The sequence below is a fragment of the Catharus ustulatus genome, chromosome 14, assembly GCF_009819885.2.
Source record: "Catharus ustulatus isolate bCatUst1 chromosome 14, bCatUst1.pri.v2, whole genome shotgun sequence".
Taxonomy (NCBI): Eukaryota; Metazoa; Chordata; class Aves; order Passeriformes; family Turdidae; genus Catharus; species Catharus ustulatus.
Genome location: NC_046234.1, coordinates 18,594,965 through 18,622,286, shown reverse-complemented (window position 1 = coordinate 18,622,286; position 27,322 = coordinate 18,594,965). Strand labels below are relative to the sequence as shown.

Below are 27,322 nucleotides of genomic sequence, written 5' to 3'. Positions count from 1 at the left end.
TGTATATTGACTTGGAGATTTCAATCACTTTTTGAGGCTCAATTTATTTCACTGCTGAGTTTTCTAGTTTTCAAAAAACATTTTCTTTCCCATTAAAAGCTGTTCCACACTTTTGGGCCTAAAAATGTGACACATTTATAATGCTGTTGGATTCTTCTAAGGCAGAAAAAGAACAAACAACAACAAGTCTTATGTACTGAAAACAATTTTAATAGGTTTTGCACAGACGTTAAGCTAATGAATGAAAAGTAGATCCCCCTGCTCTCCTTCAGACATTTCATTACATCTCCTTTGATTTTTTTATACCACAGACCTTACCTTAACTGTAAAAGGCTGGGAAGCAGGGAGCTGAGGGTGGAAAGCATCTCAGCCCAGACAGGGAAGGAAGGGCCAGATGAAACAAAGAACCTGATGCACCAGGCAAGGACAGAGTTTTCATTACCTAAGTGACTCTGCATGATTTAGGAACTGAATAGCTGAAATGTATACCTCTCCCAGTATTAAAAGAAAACATGAAGAAAAAATCAGCAGCTCTCCTGCTCATTTTGATGTGTCTGATATCATGTTTTAGAAAATTGAAAGGTGAAAATTCATAAAACCCCCGAAAAACAGAGTTTAAAATACTCTTTGGTTATCGTTACACAAAATTCCATTTGAAAGGCAGTGCAAAACTTTCTGGATGCAGAACTGGTGGGATTAGCAGAGTTGAAGACCAGACTTTTGATGCAATTATACAAAAAACTATATAGTGCTTATAACAGAGCAGATGTTGTCAGGGGTCCCTAGACATTTGGTTCCTATAGGGTGGCACTGTCAAAAACATTCAATTACATTGAGTTTTTGCTAAGTTCAGCTCCTCCACTGTTGCAAGTCTCTTTTTGTCACAGTGACATTCTTGCACATGCCCACAGACAGCTGCTCTGCAGCGTGTGCAGCCAAAACACGGCAGCACCAGCCTCACCTGTGCAACTCCTGCCAGATGAGAGTGACAGAGCTTCCTAACAGCCACAGAGACACACTCAGGGCTTTCCCAGAAACCTGCTCCAGTGCCTCACCGCCGCTAATGGAGAGCTTCTCCTCTAATGTTGAACCTGCCTCTTTCTTGTTGCAAAATAAATCACTTCTTCAGTCCCATCCATCATGGTCTGCTTATTCCCACTCATCTTTCTGGCATTTGGCACTCTGTTCTGCTTCAGAATAAACAGACCTTGCTATTTCAATCTGTCGGGTGCTCCTGCTCTCTCTGGCTGCTCCCCCTGTGCGGGAGCTCGCTCACGGCTCTGTGCTCTGCCCAAAATTCTGCACCCAGCTCCAGCCAAGGTCCTGACAGCACTGAGCAGGATCATTTCACATCTCCTGCAGGCTCCTTTGCCATGGCAGCACAGCACATTTGTGTCCTTGCCAACCACCATAATGCCCAGGTCTTTTTTATTGATCTTTTCCTCGTTGTTCCCTTTTTGGTTATTGTCATCGATTGCTGCAGCCTAAGAGTGGCACTTTGCATTCATTGTTCCTGCCATTCTCTTTTTCCAGATGATTTCATCCATTTTCAAGTACACTCTGCCTTCCAGTCCTGCTTTCCTGTTTATCAAATTTGCAGATTTTAGACTCTCCCTCATTTGGCAGATCTTTCAGAAATATTGGAACAGATCAACGCAAGACATTGCAGTTGAGCTCTGAAGAGCTGAACACAGAATGGTTTCCCATTCCTTGGGATGACAATGGTAGAAGACAACCCCTCTGTGACTGCTGGCACAGCCTGAGAGCCCACTGGGAAAAGGTTCAGATGGTGAAAAGTTCCCAGCTAACACCCCAAATGCTCCCATTGCACTTTTGGGGTCTCCAGAAGAATTGCCCACTGAACTCTCTGCAAGCCTGGCTGGGACAGTGCTCCTGCTCCTCCCGCTGCCTTTTCCCACCACAGCTGGCTGGCAATGCATGGAGTGTCTCTGCACAGCCCAAAAAAACCCCAGATGGACCCACAGAAATCACTGATATGATTTATCCTATTCCACTTCACTGTCGGCTGCCTCTCAGAGCCCCATCCTCACCAGCATCAATCAGTTCTTTCCTCCAAGCCCAAATAACTGAAATTTGTTGAGTTGATGCAGTGAAAACACTCCTGCAATGGTTCTCATTTACTCCCTGCATTCAAAACTGCACCCAGCTTGCACAGATGTACAGCTGTGACACGTGGAAAGGGAATATGCCATTTCTTCCATCTGAAATGAGTTTGGTATTCACAGGATGAAAAAAATCCACCTCCATTGCATGAGCTGTTTGTAAAAAATGTCATTTGTGAGGTTTGCACTGCCTTTGTGCTGTTATATCCTCTCCTCTCCAAGCTACCAGCGAAATTTAAGTATTCTTAAAACATTTTTACCCAAGTTTTAACATCAGACACCAATAACACCTTTTGAGAATGACTGGGAACACAATGGTTATTGCAATGTACAACTGGTTACTGCTTCGTGCATCTGGGATTCACTAAGTATAAACAAAGGAATATTTCTTTTCAGGGTTCATTGTCAAAATGCAGCCAAAGTTTTGAACCAGCTGACAGCAGAGGAGACCAGAAAGTCACCAACTTTTTTTTAACTGCCTTGCCCAGAGAGAAAAAACAAATCCCCTACCCAAGCAAAATTAAAATTGTTACTAACATTCAGTTAAATATTGTAAATTTTAGTTGCATAAATTGAGATGGTATTAATCAGAAAGATCAAACCTGAATGATTTAAAATCAACTGGCATCAGCTAAAGGCTCATGATTTTAAATTTGATCCCCGAGTGTGTCACACCTGATAACACTGATGACAGAGCCCTTTCAGAAAAAATTATCAAGATGAAAAAAGGCCAGCTATTCCTCTACATGGCACTGCTGCCATTTTCTTAATTCATGCAGGCATCAGACAACGATCTGGAACAAGTAATTCTAATAAAATTTTGCCAAAAGCCGAGACTTATCTTCTGTCACAATTATTTTGGAAATTTCCTCCTTGAGGCATTTAAATTTCAATTTATAAGATTACAAAATATCCTCGGTCTCCAGCTGCTTTTCTATTTATCTCCAAAGGGAGCCAGCACCGATAGTAATAGAATAACAAGGATTATGGTTTGTTTTATTTATCTGAATGACAGTTGGTATACTTTTTCAAAAAGAGAGAAATGCAAGCAAACCTATTATGCATTCTTGGAGGATTCTGATGTAGGAACTTGTAATGCAGACAATTAAACTGATAGGGGACAATGAAGTGAAAATGTAAGGAAAAAACATGCAGCAGTCCATAGTTTCTCTGCCGCATTTAAAGATATTAAATTACTCTTTATTGGTATGAGAAAAGAGTTTTGCTTGCAGAGATGTCACAGACCAGACACAAATGCTGTCAGAGGTCTCATATGGCATTCACTGCCTTTGGTAAAAGCTGAGTGTGTCTGGAGGGATCAAATTATCTCAGAAAACCACAAACCTTTTACTCTCATTATTGAAATTTATATGAAGACTGATCAAAGCCCCAAACTATTCTGTGTTCAATCTTTCACTACAATAATTAGACTGTGGCAGTGGGAATAATAAAAGATGAGTCTAAGTAAATAGCTTTGGATACACTGAAGGGATGATTTCTGGTATTATACACCAGGGGTTAGCCAATTTATAATCAAAAAGGGAAAAAAAAGGTAATAGAAAAAGCAGCAGATATCAACTGAGGAACATTAAACTATTAACCTTATTATCTTCATTCATTGAAGCAAATTAATATCCATTTAAAAGAAGATCATAAAGAAAAAACATTACTTTTTAATTTATGCTGAATTAATTATATTATTTAGATGACAATTCTGATTTAAAACAGACCTTATTTAGGAGATGTTGTGAGACAGCACAGAAGAACAGGACTACTTCAACATTTCTCTCCACTATTAGCAGCCAGTAAATAAAGGAAGAGTCAAATAAATTTTTAATTTTCTCAGTCGTTGATTTGCTTCAAATGTTAGGAGGATATGAAATACCTTAAATAGCCAGAAAATAACTATCTTCAAGTATAAGCAATAAAGAAGATCCCTAATCAAATTACTATTTCCAACTCCAATCTTTTTATCCTCAACTATCACCTTTTGTTCCAAAACAGCAATTTTTGTTCCACAGGCTTTCATTGAGACAAACAGGACCCAGCAACTCTCAGTGCAAAATTCTCAGAATAACATTAAAACAAACTGCCTGAGAGGATCCAACCATAAACCCAGTGGGAAATATGTCTTTGTGTTAAAACTCAACAGAGACAAACCAGTATTTTCATTTTTCCTTTCCCCATAGTGTCGAGCACATCTAATAGAGCTCAAAGAGTTTACCTCAACTCTTTTATAAGTCTGAACTTCCCATAAGTTTTGCAGCCTGGCACCTTAAATCAAAGATCTTATTACATTGTTTTGATGGCTTTGTCATAGGCAAAATATAGAACACAGATCATTATAATTTTCCCCTCAAATTGAGCTTCTCTGTTTTTGCCAGCAGGGATTTGTATTTCTCCTGGAGTATCTGCAAAGATGCCAGAGACTTTTGGTCACCATTATCACACACAAATAGAAATATTTCTAATAGCACATCACTGTTGCATTCATCTTTTCTAATTTAGCAGTGACCTTTTTTATGATTTATTTAATGATTTATTTAATGGGCCCTGCAGTGATCTCGCCTAGGAGTGGGTTTGGTTTTTGGGCTTTTTTACAAAAAAGGAAAATGAAGAGCTCATCTTCTGGAGGAAGAATAGAGGTATTGTGCAAAGTGACAGTACTCAGCTGATTTCAGAAGTCCAAGGCTGGTGGCATTAAAATCAGTGTTTCTCCCTCTCACATAAAAAATCACCACCCCCAGCTACTGCCAACACCAACACCCCAATTTATCATCTCGTACAGATAGAACCTGGTGAACAAGCCCTTCTTATCATTGGCCAAGTTCAGATGCTCCAGCCACTGCCCCAAATTTATTGGTTGCTTTCCTTTCAGCTCCTGATTGTTGGTTTGTTTGTCAAATCAGATTTCCTGTTTTCCCATCTTTACCCTTTTAAATATTGGCAAAACTTTGAGTTTTCAGCTCTTTAAAACTTCCAAAAGAAATCCAACAGAATCCCTGTGACATTCTTGTTAGATATTTTGCTAGTCCTCCTAATTTAATCTCATTAACTTTAGTAACTGCTATCTTGCATCCTCACTAATTACTAAGGGAAAATACAGCATGTGCACACTTTCTAAAGAAGAGGAAAATTTGATAAATACTTTTGCTTTTTCTTACTGAGATTAAAAATCTAACTCTTCCACACTAGTATAAGAGAAGTAAATAGTTTTAGGCTTTCATTTTCATTGATTTAAATAACTCCTCCCATTTTATTAATTTATTTAGATGCAGGAAGCATATCCTATTAATTTCAAAAGGGCAAATAAAAGCTGGGTTGGCTGCCCAGACAAATAGAAATTCAACGTGGGGGATCATCTTAGATTTGTACATTTTCAATGAAAGAATTACTCCCTCCTCAGAAAACCTGCAGAACAGATGGTGCCCCTGCACCTGCTCAAATGGAAATGACTTAAAATTGTCAGATCTTAGAGCTGGATTCACTCACACAAAGAATTCTCTCAAGTGATGAGGAATAATCTTGCAGGACTATCTTGTACCTCCAGCACTCTCCTACTCAGGAAGCCTTTTAGGAATCCCAGGGACAGGTCCCTGCAGGCTCCTCCTGCAGGCAGCCAGAACTGCAGCCAGCTGATAAGGGAAATGTCAGATACTGCAGCTCTGGCCATGGAAAGAGTTCTGTGAAACCCTTCCCGTGCAGGCAGGGAGAGGAAGGGGATTGTGACCAACAGTGCCTGCTGTAAGGAGCAAATTTTGCATTTTTCACTGAAGTAACCAGGGGCTAAGCCAGCACTCCCATCCCTCCTGCACCACTGGGGTCGTTCAGCAAACTCATTCCCCAAATCATTGCTGAACAAACGCATTATGAACCTGGAACTTCACAAATTTCTGATTAACGACTTCAAAGGGTGTTTATTTCCAGGCTCTAATCCTTGTTGTACCAGAGTATCTCTCATAAGACTTTCCCCAGCAACATTTAGCAATTAAATTGTATTTTCTGGGCTTCTTGAAATAACAACAAAGAAGTGAAATAAAAAGCAAACAAAACTGAAAATAACATTTAAAGCATGTCAAACATTTTATTTAGCTTTTGAAAGGCAGTTATTGTATGCTAGATGTCAAAATGATAGCTGAAAGCATGCTTTTTAAAGTTTAATTCATCTAAGCCTTCAATTTGACATGTGATTAAATTAAAATTACACATGAAAGTTCACTATGGCTGTGCTGTTGCTAAGTTTGAAAAAGAGAAAAATTTCAATCCTGACTTTTTTTTTCTTTAATACATTCTTCCATTTCCATCATCTTTGATGTTATCGTCTTGCATGCTTGGTATCCAACAAGCAAAGCCATTTTATATTTAAAAGAACACCAAAATAAACAATAATACAGAACCACTTCAGCAATATTTGACATCACTTCTGACTGCTGGCCCAGCAGTGTGAATCTCTTCCAGCAGAAATATTGATTGGGTTTTATTAGAATTGTGAATTTTTGTGTCAATATTGAAATGGAGAAGAATTTCTATTTTCACAAACAAACATGGGACTCTAGCTCTAATTTGATTAACTTTTACATTTCAGTCGTGGCTCAGATAAATAGATTTCATGTTCCTTCATGAGCAAGGTATGGATTCATATGGATTCACAGAATAATGAATGTTCCAGTGAATGCCTCACAGACCTCCAGTGAGGAACTTCTGTACCACAGTCAAGGCCTTCAATGCAACCCTGAGGAGGTTGTTAGGGTTTCAGAGACCTGGCAGAAACCTCAAGAACCTGATTCTATTCCCCTTTTTTTCTTCTGTTCAGTTTTTCCTGTAAAGGTCAAATCTTTCTGAAGCAGCACTCGTGTGTGTAACCCCAGCAGCCACCACAATACTCCCTTGAAGGGGCTTGGGAAGGTTCTTCCATCACTCTGAACCAGGAAATGGAGCTGTTCTTATTAGTGCTTCCCAGAAAAAGGAACTTTGATCTAATTTTGCTTCTTTGGGTTGCAAGTGTGCCGAAGTCAGAAGCAAAATAAAATTTGTGCAAGGATTGCTCTTAACTGCTGCAGTTCAAGCAGTGGTGCAACACTTCAGTTGCATTTCACTCTATAAAATAAAACCTTTCCTCCCAGTGTGGATTATAAAGCAGTTCATGTGTAACACAGACAAGAAGTAACTTTATTTTATTATGGTTTAAAAAAAATAAAGGACAAAAAAAGCCAAAAGAAGCCTTTTAAAATGAGTAACAAGGCAGCTCTTTGGCATGTCACTATCTCACTCCATTTGGTATGACAGCACACCTTTATTATAACAGCATTTCATTTGTTATAGCAGGAAATCTATAATGTTTGATACCAAGTGTTTGATTAGCTGGAATGGGAATTGATGATAGATAAAATGCAAGGATAAAATGAATATATTTCATCCAGCTGTCAAAAAAAAAAGCATATTGCTCTTTCTGGAGAAGAGGAAGAATAGACAAAAAGTTTTCCCTTGCCCAAAATGGACTCTGAGGAAACTCAAAACCTTCTTGGAGAGCAGTGAAAGTGAGAGTTATCCTTGCATCAGTTCTTGTGGCCTTGAGGAAATATCTTTTAACCATGTTGATTGCCCATTCTCAATTTTAAATTGAGTGTGCTGGCCACCAAGGTCACCTCTCTGAGTACGTTCTCAGGGCAGCAACGCTTACTCCACTTTAGGTGAACTAGGTAAGGAAGAAGCAAGAGTTTACCAAGAAAATCTGCTGGTATGTATAAAATAAAGCTCTAGGCCAAAATTTGCAAGCAGTGATGCAGTTCATGCTGTATTTGATTTGCACAAAGTAAATTCCAGCATCTTTTGGACACTTTTATCAACAGTAAACTCCTCAGTGGGCTCCAGTGGCCCAGGAAAGTTTCTCTGGACTTTCACCAAAAGTTTTGTCCTGAAATTCCCTTTCCAATTGTAAGATAAAACTTTGCTCTCCATAACAGAAGTCATTCCATATACTGAAATAAAGGAATTTTTCACTGGTATACTTTGCTTCCTTTCAATTTTCTCTTATTGTAAATAGGAAAGATTCTGGGTGATGAATGCTATGGTGAACAATACTTCAGTTTTGTTTTAAACATCTAAAAGATCTATTTTTCTCTCCAAGTTGTTTTAAGAAAAAAGATTGCATTTGATGTGATTAAAGTCAGAAATCTCCCATTTGCATCACTATTTTCACAGCTTATATTATCAGGGTGATAATGAATAAGATTTAGCTGTTATTTACAGTAGAATACATGAAATATTCAAAGTTGCTAGAGTCTAACTACATGCTAATAATGCATTCTTAAATGGATGTCTGAAATATCTATTTGCAAATGGGAAGAATTTTGCAAATTGAAGTGCTGCATTGTATCACTGATATCATCCCTCGCTCCTCCAGAGCCATGGCTCTGCAATTGCCCTTTCAGATAATCAGAATATATAACTGTCTTTCAGAATTCACCACTTGTGTCATTTCAGCAAAGCAAAATATAAAGCCATTAGCCTTCCCTTGTTCCTTAAATCTTCCCAGCTTATTTCCATATTCAGTGCAGCCATTCTTCAGCAGTGCTAAGATTACTCACTCATCTTTCCTCTCGGAGCAAAACATAACAGTACAAATTGCTGAGGAAATGCAGCACACGTCAGCCTGCAGAAAGGAATGATGCACTTCTGGGTGAGGGGAATGGAGAGGATCCAGCTGAAGGCTGGGGAAGGATTTTTGTGCTCCCAGCCAGCCCAGAGCTGCTGTTCCAGCTGAGCAGGGGACAGCTGTCCTTGTCCCTGCAAACCATGGAGAGCTCAGCCCTGAGGAAAGGTCACTCCTGGGATGCTGGGACTGGTCTGTGTCACCAGGACCTGGCTCTGCAAAGACAGAGCCCTGGCAAACAAGGGAAGGGGAAAGGTGTGAGCTCCAGCCACACACAGGAACCAGGCAGAGGAGCAATTGTTCACTAGGTAACCCCAGCAGCCAAGAGAAAGGTGCTAATGCAAAATTACACAAAGCACTGAGAGGAAACAGGAGAGGAGCCAGCAAAAGTGAGAATTGGGCATCTCTGGAAGGCAGGAGGGCAGCTCCTCCTCATGGGGCTGCTGCCTGCACAGCCCAGACACCCAGAGCCTCTGCCACAGCTGAGCAGAGCAGTGCTGTGCTTAAAAACAGCTTGGTCCCAAGCCATCAACTGCATAAACCCCAAAACTACACCACATGAACAGCATCATCCTCAGTGTGAGTCCCTGCATCTTTGGAAAGATGCTCAAAGTGCCTCAAAGATGCTCAAAGTGCCCCAAAAATGCTCAAAGTGCCCCAAAAATGCTCAAAGTGCCCCAAAGATGCTCAAAGTGCCCCAAAAAATGCTCAAAGTGCCCCAAAGATGCTCAGGTGCCCCAAAGATGCTCAAAGTGCCCCAAAGATGCTCAAAGTGCCCCAAAGATGCTCAAAGTGCCCCAAGAGCTGACAACCTGAGGGAAGGGCAGGCCAAGAGCACAGCTAATGCTGCTCCTGCAACTCCCTGAACGCACTCAGAGCTATTTCCACACCTGCCACACACAGGATTAACACCTCTACAATCGCCACTTCAGGATTATTCCAACTTCATGTACAGCTCAGTTAAATCAGAGGTAAATATTGCTCTCCATGCAAACCACATTAAACTTGTAACCTATAAATCTGAAGTGCTTTTGGAAGGTTGACACCAAGGTCAGGATGAGGAAAGGCGAGTGCTGGCTCTGCTTGATCCAGAAAGGCAGAAATCCCTGGTAACACCCAGCCATGGAGCAGCAAATCAAGGCTTTAGGTCTGCTCTGTGTTCCTGCAGCTCAGGGAAATTGTAGGTACTTTAGAGCAGGGAGGATCTTGGAATAAAGCAGTAGAAAAAGTGTTTGTGGAGAAAGGCAATAACATTAATGTGGGCAAAGCTGCCATCAGTCATGGGGGTAACAGGGGCACCATCCTCACACAGCCACAGACCTGCATTTCTGCATCAATTACACTGTCCAAAACCCAGGCTGAGCGCCCTGGTTGCTCACCCTGAAATCATCTTCATGCATAAATTTTCCTGAGTAAAGAATTCAATTTAATTCCACTCTTTAAGATATTTCTTGGCATTTTCTTATTTTTGTTGGCATACAGCGTCTGAGCTTTGCACACAACAAAATGCACCTCACACATTTTTCAGGCTGGAACATGTAAATACAAACTTGCAGCATTAATTGTGTTCCTTCTCCTACTGTTTTTAATTAATTTGACCTTTGGGCCTATTTTTGTCAATTCAGAAGGCATATTGCAATCAGAAAAAAAGCTATGGTGCAAATATTCCATTCTGTAAGTCACTTGCTAAACAAGTAAGCAATAGAGGAAAATCTATAGCACTCAATTAGCATTATGCTTTCCAATTATTTTCTTTACTTCACAAAACTCATTAATAACTTTTAGTAGGTAAAATTGCAGCTAGGAACCCTCCTACACCTCAAGTGTATTATATTCTATCTTTGCCCAATAGAAATTCTTTTGATGTACTGGAAATCTTATTAATAGATTCACCAGAAAACAAGCATGTAAAGCTGGCAGAGGCAATTGCAAGAGGTAAAATGAATGTAAATGACAGATGAAAGAAAATTTCCATGCCGTTCAGATCAATATAAACAAAAGTGCTGCAGCAGCCACAGCACAGAGATGAAGGGAATTCATCAAACTTGTGTTTCAGATTATTTGTCCTGTTCTAAATGCACCCTCTGTGTTTCAGAGCTGTGTTCTCCCGTTACCCAATTAATACCACATTAAATTCACTCCTGCAGGGGCTCTTTTTCCTTCTGGTGCTGGAGAAGTTTCTCAGTGCACTCAGATCTGGGGGGAATGCAGAGTGTAGCTTCTTGCTTCTAAAGATTGTCATTTGGAAAGCCTGTAATTGCAGCACTCAATAATTTCCCAAATACTTAAGCCAGAATTAATTATCCCTGCTATTATTGCAGGAGTTTGGATCTTATGCTGGGTATGATGAAGGGAATGTGTGATAGAACATTTTCTTGTGCTCAGAGCATGCAGTGGGTGTGCAAGGCACTTAAACCATCAGAAGCAACAAGTTCCTCTACTTCAATTAAATCTCAGTATGATCTCCAGACATCTACACAATCAGCTTTGCTCATTTCCTGCTCTTTGTTGTTGCCTAATTAAACACATTCAGGACCCTTCTTTACACCAGAGACTAATTATAATTTTTTTTTAAAAGAATCCTATTTCATTTAAAATCATATTGGTTCTTGGTGAAAAATTAGAGGAAAGCAAATGTTTATTGTTAAACATCTTGTGTTTGAACAGAGTTTGAAATGCTTTTTCATTAGGAGTCAGAAATCAAGGCACATAATGAACTTCAACAACTCCCTTTCGTGGAGTGAATTCTACAGTTTTCTGGCAGTTTTATATGATGTTGAGCGATCAAAAATATTGGTAGTCACTGTTATAGCTAATTGCCCAGGCTTCTTAAAAATCTCTTTATTCAGAAGTGGGGGAATGCCAGAGGTGAGCTGGGAAGGAGAAGAAGAGCTGCACAGTTGGTTATAGTTGATTCAGCTGCAGAAACACAAACTGCAGACAAATATAAGACATTTAGACATTTTGAGATCCATAGCAAAGAAAACACACAAACATGGTATTTGCAATGGGGAAATCAAAACCACAAGGAGATGAAGCTCCAAACTCAGAGCTTTGCACAGATCATAAACTAAAGGAACTTTGATCTCTTTCTTGTGTGTTGAAATGAAAAAAAAACCCTACATTTATTTTTTATTAAAAAAGAAACAACCCACCCCCTCTCTGAAAACCCAGTGCCTGCCTGAGAGTCCATGGAGCAATATTAAACTCTTGAAGCAGTTTCATTGTTTGAAAGAAGGCTGGCAGCACTGCCTGGGTTTCAAAGCAGCTCTTGGAGAAACCAGAAGCAAAACTGCAGCCTGGAGCACACCAGCTGCCTCTTCCCACAAGTTCAAAAGACTTGGGCTGTGTTGCTGTAGATACCTGACACACAGACAGGGATGGGTTTGTGAGAGAAATGTCCTGGCACATCTCCAATGAGCACAGCCCAAATCAGCACAGATTTCAGTGTGGAACAAAGGGGAGCCAGAGCAGCACTCGGTCCCTGTCCCCTTCATCCCTGGATTTGCCTCTGGGCTCAGCACCAGCACGTGTTCATTTGTTTCATAACAGCAATAATGGATAAAGCTGAGAGCCTCTGATGGAAGAAACCAGGCAGCTGTGGAGGTGATTTCCCTGGTTGGGAGGAAATAATTTCCTCGTGTTCTCCGTGCCCTCGTGCTGGCCTCTGTCACCCCAACACATTCCCTCTCTGCCTTGTTTACATCCCTGCCTCAAAATTCCCCATTTTTCCCCACAGTTAAAGACTATAAATCCACTCTTGGTTGTAACTACAGCCCAATTCCCAGCTGCCTCCCCCAGGACTCACAGAAGAAAGAGAAGACAAACAACAGCAACCAAAGAGGATTCTCCAGCTCCAATCAATAATTTGGCTGCCACTCCATGAGCACATCACCCCATCAGCATAACTGTGCAAAGTTCCTCATCAGTGAGGTACTCTCACTTTCCAGATAGACATTAAGCATTTTTACATCCTGTGGGTTTTGCATTTCAGTAAATTTCCCTCTCCCAGCAATACAAATGTACAACAACCGCCCCAGACTGACAACAGATGTTAGAAATGTGAAAAATAGCCTATAGTGTAATGGTGTTTTGCACATGTACATCATTCTTTACTTGAATGGGCTTTAGAAATATGAATTCCATTTCAGAAGAAAAGAATAGAAAAGACAGTTGTTAAAACAGCTCAAAGCAACAAACCAAAGCACAAATGGCTATGCCCTCTTGATTCTCATGGCTGAAGGTTAGGCTGTGTCACTGGCAGAATCCAAAAATGAAATAAGAGCCCTGGACAGGAGAGACACTTTTAGGCAAGTTGCAATCACATCTCACATTTTCCATCTAGCATGCTTCCCCAGAGAAAAAGCTATTCTCTCTCAAAATATACCCAAGTAAATTATTTACATTTCAATAAACTATCCCAGACTGCCCCAACCTGGGAGTGATGCATGTGCATTTTACAAAAATAATGCGCACAAATAGAAGCACATACAAAATCACTTAAAAATATATCTACCCTGAAAGACAGTGCCTCAATAAAATGTTTTCTGAGTAATTTGGGTACCAGTGGGTACCAACTGAGGGGTAACAGTGCCTGTTTCAGTGGGGCCAGATGGATTAAAAACACTGTGAGCAGCACCATCTAACACTAAAGACAGAACAATAATGACCTTATCTGCTCTGACCAGACTGAAAACCTGGTGAGTGCAGAAGATGTGTTCTGCAGTAATTTCATCTGTGAGGAACGGACAACTTCATTAATGGAAATCTTCAAATCAGAGCTGAGAAACCCATGGCTAAGGAAGGGATGGCTTGACAAGCAAAGTTCCTGCTGAAATTCTCTGCAGGTTCATGAAGCTGAAGATTGAGCCCTAACCATTATCTGCTGTCCCCTCTAAATGTCTCTTGCCTGTTCTGCAGCTGCACTGACAGCAGAGCTCCCACCAGAGCCTGCCCCTCATTCCTCAAGAGCAGTCTGAGCTTCCAGAGAGCCTCAAATCTGTCCTGTCCAACAAATTATCAGCTGAGCAGCAGAATTCAGAGTGACATTAGAATCGTGGGTGCTCCTGTCAGCAAGTCAATCTTAAACCTGCTCAGGCTTTTAAAATGTTCCAAAGCAGCAGCACCATACCTGGACAGGTGTGTCACCTGCACATGGCAAACTCAATCCCCACCTTTCCCCCAGCCCTGACTCCTCCAAACAGCTGTTGGGTGAAATGAGTGATACAAGCCCTCCAAAAATCCAGATTCTTAACCTAAAACATGGTAACAGGGACCAGTTTGAAGGACACAAAACAGGGCTACAGCAGTGAGCTGACACTGGCAAAATCAGATCAAAGAAAAAGGGGAGATTATTTAAAATTTTATGTTTCCTTTCACAAAGAAAACATTAGTAGGGAAGCAGTCAGTTATTTTCCTATATCAGTTTTGTAATTCAGCATTAATGCAACTTGTAGCAAAACAAAGAGCATTCTGCAGAAATGACCAAAGCATTTTCCAAAAGACTCTCTAACCCAAGCCCTGCTGTGGGGCAGCATTTGAGCTTCCTCAGGAATGGTGTCACAGAAGTTCCACGAAGCTTCCTGACATTAAATGAATGCTGGAATGATTTATTGTCATTTATTTCAGAACAGCAGGGCTCTGGCCAGCTCCAGGGCCACACCAAATTTTTCCCAGCTCATTTCTGAGTGTCAGAGGCAGGAGGGAAGGGATCTGCACACAGGGGAGCTGCCTGGGGCAGGTGTCAATAGGACATGGAGGGGAGAACCTAACAGGGGTCAAACAGAAATGCCCAATTTCCAACTCCAGCCTGGAGGCAATCCAACAACACAGGCTCATCAATGCAAATCCAAACCAGCCACAAGGCATCACCTCTGCCTGGGTTTGCATCCCTGGCAGAGCTCTGCCACAGCTCCAGACACAAACACTCCCTCCTGAGTGACCAAAGCATTAAAAATAACAACTCTGAAAGAGGGAGCAGCAAATTCACCTCAGCAGATTGTATGTTTAGTTTGAGTTATTGCACAGGTAGCCAAACATCCTGCCTAATCCTTAACAGCAACCTGTGCAAAACCATCTATAAACTCTTCCTCTTCCATAGCCCAAGAGTCCTCAGTGCCTCGTGGATAAAGGATGGGGGTAAAGAATTAATTCCCCTCCCAGTGCTTGCAGAAAGCTGCTGTGGAGTCACACTGCTGGGGATGATTTTCTCAACAGGCTCCTGAAAACCACATTAGCTCTCACACCAGCCTTCCTCCAATTATGCCATGTTCTTTTTCATCTCCCCACAAGCAGCACATGGATTAACCAAGTTCCCCAGCCCTTTTAAAGCCTTTAAAGAACCAAAATTAATCCCCTCAAGAGAGCAAACTGAACAAAACTAAATAAACAAACAAAAAAAAACCAAAAAAACCAAACAAAACTTCAACCAAACCTCTTCTTAATTTGCTTATTTCTTTGTTCTGGGATAACTTCTGGGAGTATTTAGTGATATCATAATTAAGTCCAAAACAGGAACCAGAGTAGATCAAGATAATTCCCAGACAGCTGAAAACGTTGTGCCCTCAGACTTTTACTGTTTTGTTCATCCAAAATAATTATATCATTAGATATAAACTATTTTAAGAAGACCCTTGATAATACCCATAAAAAAAGAACAAACTAATTTGGTTTTCTCATAGGCTCAGTAAATGAAAAATACTGAAACCTAATGTGACTTTGGACATATTTTCCATTACAGTTGGTAGAGATCTCACACATTCATGCAAATAGATTTTCCCCCTTTTTTATATATATTTAAGGGAAATTTGCAAAATGCTAGGCTGATTTTAAATAACATAATAAAACAGAAAAGGTCAAATTCTGCTGTTAATGCTGGCTGATCATCACCATCATCACCATCATCATCATCACCTCCATGTTCCTGTCCCACCTGGCCCCCAGACAGGGACAATGAGCTCCAACCTCCCTCTTTAGCTTCCCCTGCACTGGGAGCACCACTGAAATATCTGTGGCTTGCCAAGTCCCAGGTAGATTTTCTCCCTCAAGGGTCTGCCTGGAGCTCAGAAATCCAGCACAGCCCCTGCCCAAGCTCCCACCTGCACTGGAAGGGAGAGTGTTCCCAGAAAAAGCTGAGAACCAGATCAGTTTGGGGCAGTGAGAGAGGAGCAGACAATTACTGCAGCAATGCAAAGGTGTCCAGTCAATGTCTGTCAGTGCAAGCCAACATCTGACAAAAGGTTCCCACTGAGATGCCCCTTCCAAAGGCAGAAAGTTCAATTTTTGCAACTTATAGTTTAAAGTGTAATGATTTATGTTAGCTCAGCCAGCTCAAAACTCGAGTCAAACAATCAATGGCAGTTTTCCCATCCAGGAAAATAAAGCATTGGACATCCAGGGTGGTTTGGGGCGGGTGGTTCTTTCTTTGCTTTGTTTGTGGGTTTGTCTGTTGGTTTGATTGGTTTTTAAGTTCAGCAGAATGGAAATTCAGGAGGGCACTGAGCCCCCCATGGGTCACACAGAACCCCCAGGTTCCTTTGTTTACAACACCTGGGTGTATTTTTAAGTTGTTCCATCAAAGCCAAGAATATTCCCTGGATTTCCCAAGAGCAGAAGGGGTGAAAGTGAGTGCACACAACCATGTGTACATTTTCACCTCTGAGCAATTAGATGATTTTTGTTAAGGAGAGAAAAAAAAAGAAGAGATTTAGACATAAAGCATAACCTCAATTTCTACCCATAAACTGTTTATGCTCAAAGAGACATTTATCCCCCCTGATTAGGTGACACTGGTCCATGCCTGTGAATAAAATATCTGTTAGACATTTTATTTTTCAGATGTATTTATGCTGTGTTTACACTTTTGACATTCCTATATAATTTGTCTGTCAGAACCACAAAGCTTGGAGCAGGCTAAATCTGCCTGTGTGGGGGGAATTGCAGCAGGCTTTACTGTATGAAATGAAAATTTAAGGATTAATTGTGCAATATCATCCTGCATTATTATACAAAGTCCTACTTTAAAAATTATCATATAGAAAAATGTCTTTATTTCAAAGCTTTTAAAGAAGAAATGAAGGAAAGAATGAGCTACTCCTTAATACAAAGAGTAGAAAAATAATAATAATAAGAAGAAAATACTCCAGAAGTTTCCCAAAGTAGTTTAGCTGCTTTTCACTCCTCAGCTACGCAAAGGTTGCTCACACTCTGATCCAGTCCTAAAATCAATGTGATGACCAGTATATTGGCCAGCCATGCATCTTAATAAATGAATCTTCATTAAGCAATCTCCTAAATCCTTCAAGAGCTGCTCTGGCACTGTGCAAGTGCTAACGAGAAGTCAGCAGTAATTCCGTAAATAATAATTTGTGACTGAACTGCAGCCTCTCCTCTGCATTCATTATTCATTGCAGAGTCAGACTCAAACCAGCCCATTGTAAGCAAAAGACAACTTATTCCAGACACTGCTTAAATAGACAATTTGCCTTGGTATAGCATCAGGAACCAGACTCCAAAGTTGGCAGAAATCTTCTCTGACCTTTGGCAAAGCACACGAGCGACAAACAGGGGACAAAGGCAGCTGGTGTCACATCTCCACTGCCACAGCAGAGCACAGAAACACACCTGGGGATTCTCAGGAGCTACAGGTGCCTCAGTAGGAAAAACAGGAATTTTTTAGGGACAGGCTGGAAGTTTAGCTCCAAAAAGATCTTTTATTCACTTGGGTCTAAGGCTGCGATCACGGGCGATGTGATCAACAGCTTGATTTTGTCTCCTACTCTGCTCACATGTGCTCCTCAGTATTCCCCTACAACTTCTGAAAAAAAAAAAAAAAAGGAGAATGCTTCATAAATATAGGAGGAATTATTATCATCTTACTTCTCTCTTTTTCTTTTTCTTTTTTTTTTTTTGGGGGGGGGGAGGGGTGGTTTTTTTTGGTTTTTTGTGATTTTGTTTTTTGTTTTTCTTCTTTTTTCCCCCCCCAGTAAAAGCAAATAAGCAAAACCACAAAACCAATGACAGAATGGACAGAACTGGACACAGTGCTCCAGATGTGACCTCACCAGGCAGAGGACAGGGGGAGGATCTCTCCCATGAGCTGCTGGCCACACTCCTCCAAATGCACCCCAGGAATCCCTCCTATTCCCTGGCCACAGGGACACAGAGCCCACCAGAACATTTCCAAACATGGAAATCAAAACAGAGAAGCCTGTGGCAGCACACAGTTTATGAAATGGGATACTGTGATTATTTAAATTGTGCTTAAAACTATCAAATCAGCACTCCATCTATTTCCTTAGACTTGGGGGATGAGTCCACTTAACAGACTCTGGAATATTTAGCCTTTGGCACAGAGGGGGAGGCTTTCAAGCTTCTGAAAAGATGAACTCCATTATACAGACAGAGTGATCAAATTACATATTTTGGTAGTGAAGCACATATGAGAGACTGCCCAGAGACTGAGATTCCTCAGGAAAACATTTCTTGATGCAATCTGATTAGCAATCAAGGAAGAGAGGGGAAAAGTGGGTGCAGAAAATTGCAGGGGGAGTGAGCACAGTTACACTTAATACCTGGAAGTACTCACAAATTCTCATTACAAATTACTCAGAGTCCAGACTTGCCTCTCTGTGTGCTCTGTGCTCATCATCCTCACCACACACAGGCCTGCTGCCTCTGCCCAAAGCTGAACATTTAAGGATGCAGGGAAAGCACACAATAAAATATTTCATCCCTGTGATTCATTAGTAAGAAGGACTAACCCTTATTTTTCAGCATTCAGGTATCTCATTGCTGGGTGCCTTTCAGCACTTTCCCCAGGCAAGGAAAATGAGCAGAGCAAAGGGCATGAATGAAACAAGAGTTGCAGCTGCAGGTACCAGCCTGGGGATGAAGGACTGGAGGATGAAGGACTTAACCTTAAACAAGGTAAAGTTTGCAAAAAGCTAAATATGAAAAACACAGCTCAAGGCTTCAGCTTAGTGCAGTGAAAGAGAAAAGAGAGAGCTTTACTCTGTGGTTGTTTGCAAGGAATAAAACTGCAACCAAGTCCCATTTTTCCTTTGCAGTGCAGCTTAGGGATCCATAAAGCTGGTGGTGCCCCTGCTCAGAGCAGGGCAGAAGCTCTGTGCTAAGCCCAGCTCAGAGCTCAGGCTCAGCCTTTGCTGGGCTGGGCTGTGCTTGGAGCAGCCTCCCTCAGAACTGCACAACTGGCTCAGGGAAATAGCTGCTGTTTTACAGACACATAAAAGTATATGAAACTAATAAACAGCAGCACACACAGTTATTCTGGGGAAGATGAACTGTCCTTGGCTGCAGATGAAGTGCAGCACAGAGAGCAGAGCAGGCAGGGAGGTGGAGAAAGAGCAGGCACAGGGTGATGTTGGAGGGACCAGAGCCATAAACCCCATCATGACCTGAGGCAAAGAGCAGGCACAGGGTGATATTGGAGGGACCAGAGCCATAAACCCCATCATGACCTGAGGCAAAGAGCAGGCACAGGGTGATATTGGAGGGACCAGAGCCATAAACCCCATCCCTTTAGTGGTGAAGGCACCCCTGGGAGATTTAGGGTTAACCAGGAGGAAGAAGAACCAGTATCCCACATGTAAAAGACGCTGCACAGAATAAATTTGGGCTGAGCAGACATATGAGGAGCAAGGTGGAAGATGTTTAGCAAGCTTGTGAAGATGGTCCTGACCGTAGTGAAGGGTGAGGAAGAAGAAACCATCAGCATCACATTTCTGTGAAAGGATCTGAATGTTCCTGAGGTATTCTCACCTCTCCCCAGAGTGAAACCACTTAACAGTGAGGGAGTGCAAAGGCAACACAACAGCTGAGACAGGGGCAGAGAAAAGAAAGCTGCCATTTATTAATATTAACTGCGTATAATTGCAATTATAAGTGTAAGTATGAGTATAACTGGGCTGGTAAAAATTCTTTAGACCAGTTAGACTAACAAAAACCCTGTGTTTGCACAGCAAGAAGTTTTTGACTGCAAAATGCTGGAGGATTCAAGCAACCACCTCTGTAATTTGGATGCAACCAAGCAGCACCAGTGGCAATGTACAAGAGCATGTTTGTGGCAGCAGTTGGGAAGGATGCTTACTCACCTGAGTGACTAGGAAAACTCCCATTAAACCTCTGCCCACACCCTGCATCAGCTCTCTTTTCAGAAAGCAGAATGGAGAAACTAAATTGAGAAACTGGAAAAGAACAATATTGATCTCATTCCTTACAAAGTTAATTAATGTTGTTCCTTCTTCCTAAATATCTGGGTTTAGTATGTTTCCCAGGTTAACTAAATTATGTAATTTAAGATGATTTAGAATGCATTTAGAAATAGCTGTTTAGCTTCAGGAAGAAAAAAAAAATTGGCATAGAATAACAAGAAAACTTTAGCACCTCTCTACAATGAACATTCTATATCCATGTAAACACATTAAAAAAATACAAAAAAAATACAGAATTAGCTGTGCTGATGCTCGTATAAATGTAATTAAATTTAATTAGTAGAATAGGACTTTTGCCCCTGGTTAATTCTTCATCTCTCATTCAAAGGTGTGCTCCTGCCATCTCTCTCAGAAACTCAACTGCTGCCTCAGAGCCAATTCTGCAGCAAAATTTGTGTGGTTTACTGCTCAAGGCCCCTCCCAAATTTTCACAAGCAGAAATGAGAGTAAAGAAAGATGAGAAGTAGCCATGTACTCATGACGAAAATAAGATCTGAATTCCTAACAGGTATCTCAAAAGTGGAATTTTTTCCTTCTCCAACTCTTTATGAATACTAATTTTGACAGCTGATAGAACCTGTAGCACACAGTTCACTCAAGTTATAATCACCCCTCCGTTTGCTGCAGGCAGCTGCAAACCCAATGTCTTGAAATCTAGCACCCAGCCAAAAAAAATATAATTAGCTGTGATAAGAAGTGAGTTAAGCCCTTAATCAATACCCCTTCAAGCTGTCAGGACAGGCTGCAGCAGAAAGAGGTGGAGGAGCTAATGAGATGGAGCTCCATCAGCAGAGCCTGGTGCAGAGTGAAGGGGGAATCTCTGCAGCCTTTGGGGCTCAGGTGGGAGCAGAGCAGCCCTGGCTCCATCCCTGGGTTTCTGCAGCCACCTCCCAGCCTGGGCTGTCCGGGCTTTGCATTGCTTCACCTGCTCCACCACTTAAAGCCAACGCGAAAAAAAAGTTGAAAATGTACCTGAAAACTGAGTTTGCTCTGTGATGTTTGCAGAAAAGCAGCAGGAGGGTGCAGGGAGGATGGTGGGGTGTTGGATAAGGAAGAACAAAAATGTTCTTCTCTCCCAGTCAATACCCTCACACCACGTTTGCCACTCGGCTCAGCAGGGCTCACACCTTCCTTGCAGCACTGAGAAATGGATTGGGATGTGACAGACACGTGCATGGCGCAGCTCCTGACTTCAGCATGTGCTGATACCCAGCACAAGACAGTTATCCTTCCAAATCCACAAACTTTCTCACAGTGACCATTTAGAAACAGCGTGGAAAGATAATTTCTGAACAAAAGAAAAAGCAAATCACTGGGCCTGTCAAAGGCTATAAAGAAAGGGTGATAGAAAGCTGAAAAGTAGAAATATAATTGGGTATCCATTCCTGACCTGTTGTCTTTTAACAGCAACATAAATAATGTAGCATCATCAGAGACAGGACATTTCTGGCATCGTGGTCACCTTCTCAGGACTCACCAGGACAGCTGTCGCCACATGTGCCCATTTCCTAAAATTTATTTTTACTTTTCTCAAATGACCTTTATAAGAGGAACTGAATAGAAACTGAATCCCTGTAAATTTTCCCATAAATACCAGGACTGAAATACAACTAAAAGGGATAACATCCCTTCATGCCAGGACAGCACCTTAATCCAAACCAAACACCTGGGGGAAATTCAGCAATAATGTGAATGAAACATCTGCATCTCTTCAGTAACAATATATGAACATGAGTTTGTGTAAAATCAAACCAAACCAGGATCAGCCTGATAAGGAACCATCACTGTGCCATCACTTCCTTCATTCCTTTACACAGTGCCAAACCTGAGTGCCAGCATTTTGGACAAGGAATTTTATTTCTCCATGAAGAGAATTAAGAATTCTGGATACAAACCTCATTCTGCTATGGGGTCTTTGCCTGTTTGCAGGTAAATTTTGGCTGGCAGTGCAAAACTTGGAGCATTTAACTCAGTGCTGGTAATGAGGGAACCTGAACATCCCAGCCAGTTACAAGCTGACATCAGACTGCAGGAAACTCTGCACAGGTAATTCAGGAGAGGGAATTCACAGCCATGGAAGCTTGCAGATGAGCAGGAAGGGAGGTGGAATTTGTCAAGTGGATCTGTTTGTTAAGCCTGGCCCTGCCAGGTGTGCTCTGCAAAGTTCTGTTCTCAATTCATGCCAAAGCACAGCCTGGTGGTGCTCACCACGCTTTTCAGCTGGTTTTTGCCTGGCTGATTTCATTTTATTTATTATTTCTGTGGGGGAGGTGGCAAGGTAACAAGCTGCCTTTTGGGAAATGGTCTGATGTGTGAAGGATGCCTGCAGGGTCCAGAGGTTCTGCCCTGCAGAAATGTTCTGGGTTTCCCCTCTTGTCAACCCTGGGGAGAATTGGCTCCCTGCAGGATTGATTCTACAGGAATCACACAGAAATCAGCCCAGTCGTGCTAATAAAGCACACTGAACTCAAAGGGGAAAGCATTCTGAAAGCACTCATGCAGAACCTAAACCACACATATGTTTCTGCAGGACCTGATCCAAAGGTTTTAGGACCTCAGCCAGTTCTGATCACAGGGGTAGAAACCAGCACAAACACAGTCCTAAGGATTGCTCATTACAAATCAAGGATCTTCCTTTTCTTCTAGAGCAGTCATCTAATTACTTTTCTTAAATTATGCCAGCAAATGCTCTGTTAAAATGCTCTTGAGCAAGAAAACTGCACTTTTTTTGCAGCTACTTGGTACACAGCATAAGAAAGGAACAAAATTAGTTTGGAACATTCAGTTCAGCCTCAACATAATTGCCAGAATCTATGGAATGTTATTTTGAAAAAGGTTTAGGTAATATAAAAATTTTATTAAAAATTAAATGCATGAGATGGAGAAATTTATTACTATTATTTTCTTTATTATATGTTACTATGAGGGGTTTTAAATTCCTAAATTTAATGCTCCCTTAGAAGCAATTTACTTCCTGGAATTATTTCCAAAGACTTCATCAGAATGTTCCTTCCTGAAATCAGTGTTATCCTCACTGAACCTGAAGCACAGCAAGAACAGGTGACTTAAAATGCCAGAGCCTGAGCCAAGGCAGAAATCTTCCAGAGACTTCTACAAACCCAACTCCTTAACAGCCCTAGACACAGAGTAAAATCATCTGAAAATAATGCTATTTATGAATTCTGAAATGTGATAATGAAGAGGAATATCTTTTCTCATCAGAAATGGGGTTCATTTAAGAGAAAATGACTTCTCATTAGACACATTCTGAGAAAGGTGGTCATGTACCTCTGGCCAAAGTGTCCTGCAGTTCTTTAAGTCCTAAAATTTATGAACAGATCCAGGCATCCTATTTTATTTTATTTTATTTTAAATTAAAATGTGACAACTGTATCTTCTGCCCAAATATAGACATAATTCAATTCATGCTAAATGTCATTCAAAAGCCCTGAGAACAATGGAGCCTCCCCTACAAGAAAGGCAATCCTTACACTAAGAAATCAAAAGACCACCAATTTACTTTCCAGTTTTTAGCTGAGCAGATTCCCACTGCAGTTACAACTCTCTGGAGCTCGTTAGAGTCCCTGTTTAACAGGAAATTAATTTGAACTATGACAACAGCACCTATAATGGCAATTTCAGTCAAAGGGAAGTGTTGAATCCTGAGCAGACAATGCTCAGCATGAGGGGCATCAAATCTATTCAGTGCATAACCTCACACGAACAGGCAGATAATTCTGCTTGAATGAGAAATGAACACTGGAAAACAATAGTGGATCTCCACAGTGGCTGAATTAAAAAGCTCAATCAGGGCACTGGGAGCATTCATTTCTTCAATGATTCAAGTCCCTTATGGTCATGGGCCATCAGATTCCACATGGGCATCACAGACACATCCACAGAACAGATTTTTCCACAAGTCACTGCACAAAGAGGCCACTGGATGCATCCTAATGCCAATAACAAACTCTGCTGCTGCAATTAAAAATAAAATAAAATAAAATAAAATAAAATAAAATAAAATAAAATAAAATAAAATAGTGTCCAAAAATGCCAATCTATGGTGTGTTGGAGGAAAATAGAGAAGAGATCACAGACATCAAGGCAAAAAGGGAATCCTGCCTCATGCTACACAGAAGTGCCACAAGTTCTTGCTTTGGGGTGATGCTGATATGGACATGGATGGGTGGAACCTGGCTTTCCAAAATCACAAGCTTTTGAAAAGTCAGACAGGTATCTGATCAGGAAAAGAGTTATCTGGACTAAACTCACAACTACTTCATCAGTAATTAATGGTTTATTAGACATTAAATCACATGGAAGAGTTTGGAAGAGCCAATCACCAGGCCAGTGATGATCTGAATAAATTTGCTCATGTAAAAGCCTCAGGGATATTGTGAAATGAGGGCAGGAGGACAAACAGAATCAACACTGACTACAGAAAGGGAAACCTTTTCCCAGTAAAATAAAGAAAAAAGAGAGGGAGACACAAGGCCCTACTGCAGGCAATAAAAAAAGACAGGTTATGATCATGGCTATAGAACCAACTTTCTTAGAATTCTCTTTTCTTGGTCATTCTTGTCAATACTCTGCCCTGCTAAATTCAGACTTTGCTATTTACCTGAATCTTAGAAAATCAGAAAACACTGTGCCAAATGCAAAATGATTCCTGTGTCCAGTATCAGCTGAAGAGCGCACTCAAGTACAGCATTTTAACTTTACTTACAACTTAGCTAACTGAGCTAACAGCATTTACAGAAAAAAGCAAACCTTCAAAAATCCTGCTAAATTACATCCGGGGTCAATGATGCTTGAACTGTCTGAAATCTGAAATTTTCACAGGCACTGTGGAAAAGTGCTGCTGGTTTGTTTTAGCACTGGGAACATCAGCATCTCCTGGCCCATCAGAGTGGGGGAAGCAGTGGATTTGTGTCTGCAGTCCCTGGGGAGGAGCACTGATAGGGCACACTCACAGCAGTAAATTTTGTGTGGACTTTAGGTACCCAGCTGACTCATCACAGACTGTTCTCTCTTATTACAGGGGAGAAATCCTCCATGAAGTGTCCAAAGCAGTGAAACACATGGGATTTGCTCACTGAAACAACAGCACTCCTAAGGCACAAAGCTGTCTCCAGGCTTCCACAGGACACAAACATCACAGAGGGGACACTTCACAGCCAGTCAGGGTAAGGATTTCCGTCTGGGAACTGAAGATTCAACTTTCAGACACACCTGGAATTTATATTAGCTAAAGACTGACTGCTGTGTTTCTCTGTACATACATACAATAATAAATATATAAAGTATCAGTGGAGCCTGTTTAATGGGAATTTCACAATATTGATGTCTAAAACTTTTCTTTTAATGACTGAGGAATGAGATAATCACACTAACCACAGTAGCTTTGAATGCAAATAAAACTTAAATCCTGAGATATTCCCAGGTTCCAACACACATTGGCAAAAATAAACACTGTTCCAGGGGGTCCAGGTGAAGAACCACAGTTTAGGGTGGTTTATTAACATATTTTTTGCTTCTCTGAAAATTCACAAAGAGATCTGGTGGATATCATTTGGAAAAGGTAAGTTATTATAAAAGAGCAAATGAAATGAAGGGAAAAATAGCAGATCTTGCCCTAGGCAGGAAACAGTGCCCTTGAATTATGTGTTACAATCAATTCCCAAGCTTACACTATAGATAACATCTTTCAGTGATGTCTCATCAAGCAAATTAGATCTGACCATTGAAATACTGTAAGTTAGCTGGAATTGATGAAAATATTAATGCACTTGCTTTACTGAGCCCCCACTGCCCAAAGTATTAACTCCTTTAGAGACCAATCACTGCTCTAAACTCTGACCCACAGACAACAGAATTTAACTAAATCTGTGGGGATTTACAGTTAAGACAGAATAGAATTCTGCGTTAATCAAGTGCTCTAATTAAAACCTGGAGTAGTAGAAAGTGGCTTCTCTTTATCAGCCAGCAGTATTTAGGGAAAAGGAAAGAATCCCAGCACAGATACGAGTCAGGTTTAGGCAGAGTGAAAACTTAATGGGCAGCTGCTGTTGGGCATCCCCTAATTCTGTCAGGTAGCACACAGAAAATGTGTATAAACCTACAGGAGCCAACTTCAAAAGTTTTATTTGAACATAGATTTTAGGTAGAAATAAGCTTTGCTTAAGGAGCATTCAACAGATTGCAAATTAGAACAGAATCACAGAGGGGTTTGGGTTGGAAAGGACTTTACAGATTATTTATTTCCAACTCTCTGCCATGGGCAGAGACACCTTCCACTGCCCCCAAAGTCCAACCTGGCCTTGGGCACTTCCAGGGATCCAGGGGCAGCCACAGGGATCCTGGGCACCTGTGCCAGGGCCTCCCACCCTCTGAGTAAAATATTTCTTCCAGATATCTAATCTAAATATCAGAGATTCAAGCCCAATCCCAGGATTTAAAGTGTTTGCCTTGCTTTATTTTCAGAATGAGGTGTTTAAAGCTACACTCCCACATATATTTTCAGAAAACCCACCTGTCCTGGTGAGGCAGATTGGATCAGCAAGTGACTGACACTAAGAAAAATTAGGTCAGAATTTACTTAGGAACATAAATCTTGTGATTTAATTTGTACACCTAATTTGATGTACCTGCTTTTATATACTCTGGCTTTCATTTACTTAGAAGTCAGAGTTCCCACTGATAAATCACAGAAATATCACTGCTGCTCAACCAATTTGGGATGGCTTAATGGAGTAAAAGATGGGTTTTAAACTAAGCTGTGCTTTTCCTGGGACATGCCTATTGTGTCTCTGCCTTGTAAAGACAAGAGAGCATTAACTCCTACCTTCAGAATAGGATAAACCATATTTATATTACCCAAGTATTTGAAAGAATAACTTGACAAATAAAATGTTTGCCATTAATTTTTAATTCCTGTGATTCCAAATTAAACAAGTCATAGAAGCCCATGTCCTGATTGGGAAAAAAATTAAATAAATAAAAGGGATAATGATTGCTCTACAGCCTATTTTCATAGGCATGAAACACTTTAATACTGATAATGGGATTTCTTTAAAAGAAAAAAAAAAAGGCAATCCAAATTGCACCTTGCCTCCAGGTAAAGTTAAAGCAGTTCTATGCATAAAGTAAATTAAGTTTCAGTGCATCAAAGATGCACAGAAAGAGCAGTTTGATTTCTGCTTTGCTTTGTTATTCATTATCTCCCAGGGACTATTCCCCCATGGATCAAAGGGTGGCAAAGGGTTTGCTAGGAGCACTGACATGGAAAAACATCTCTGGATGTATTTACAGCCCAG

At 41.0% G+C, this 27,322-nt stretch overlaps 1 protein-coding gene across 2 annotated transcripts in view; it reads right to left on the bottom strand.

The window, feature by feature from the left end:
- The window catches only part of PCDH11X (protocadherin 11 X-linked), a 415,202-nt gene that overhangs the window by 119,813 nt on the left and 268,067 nt on the right, over positions 1-27,322 (bottom strand). The gene's annotated exons all lie outside the window — the stretch shown is intronic.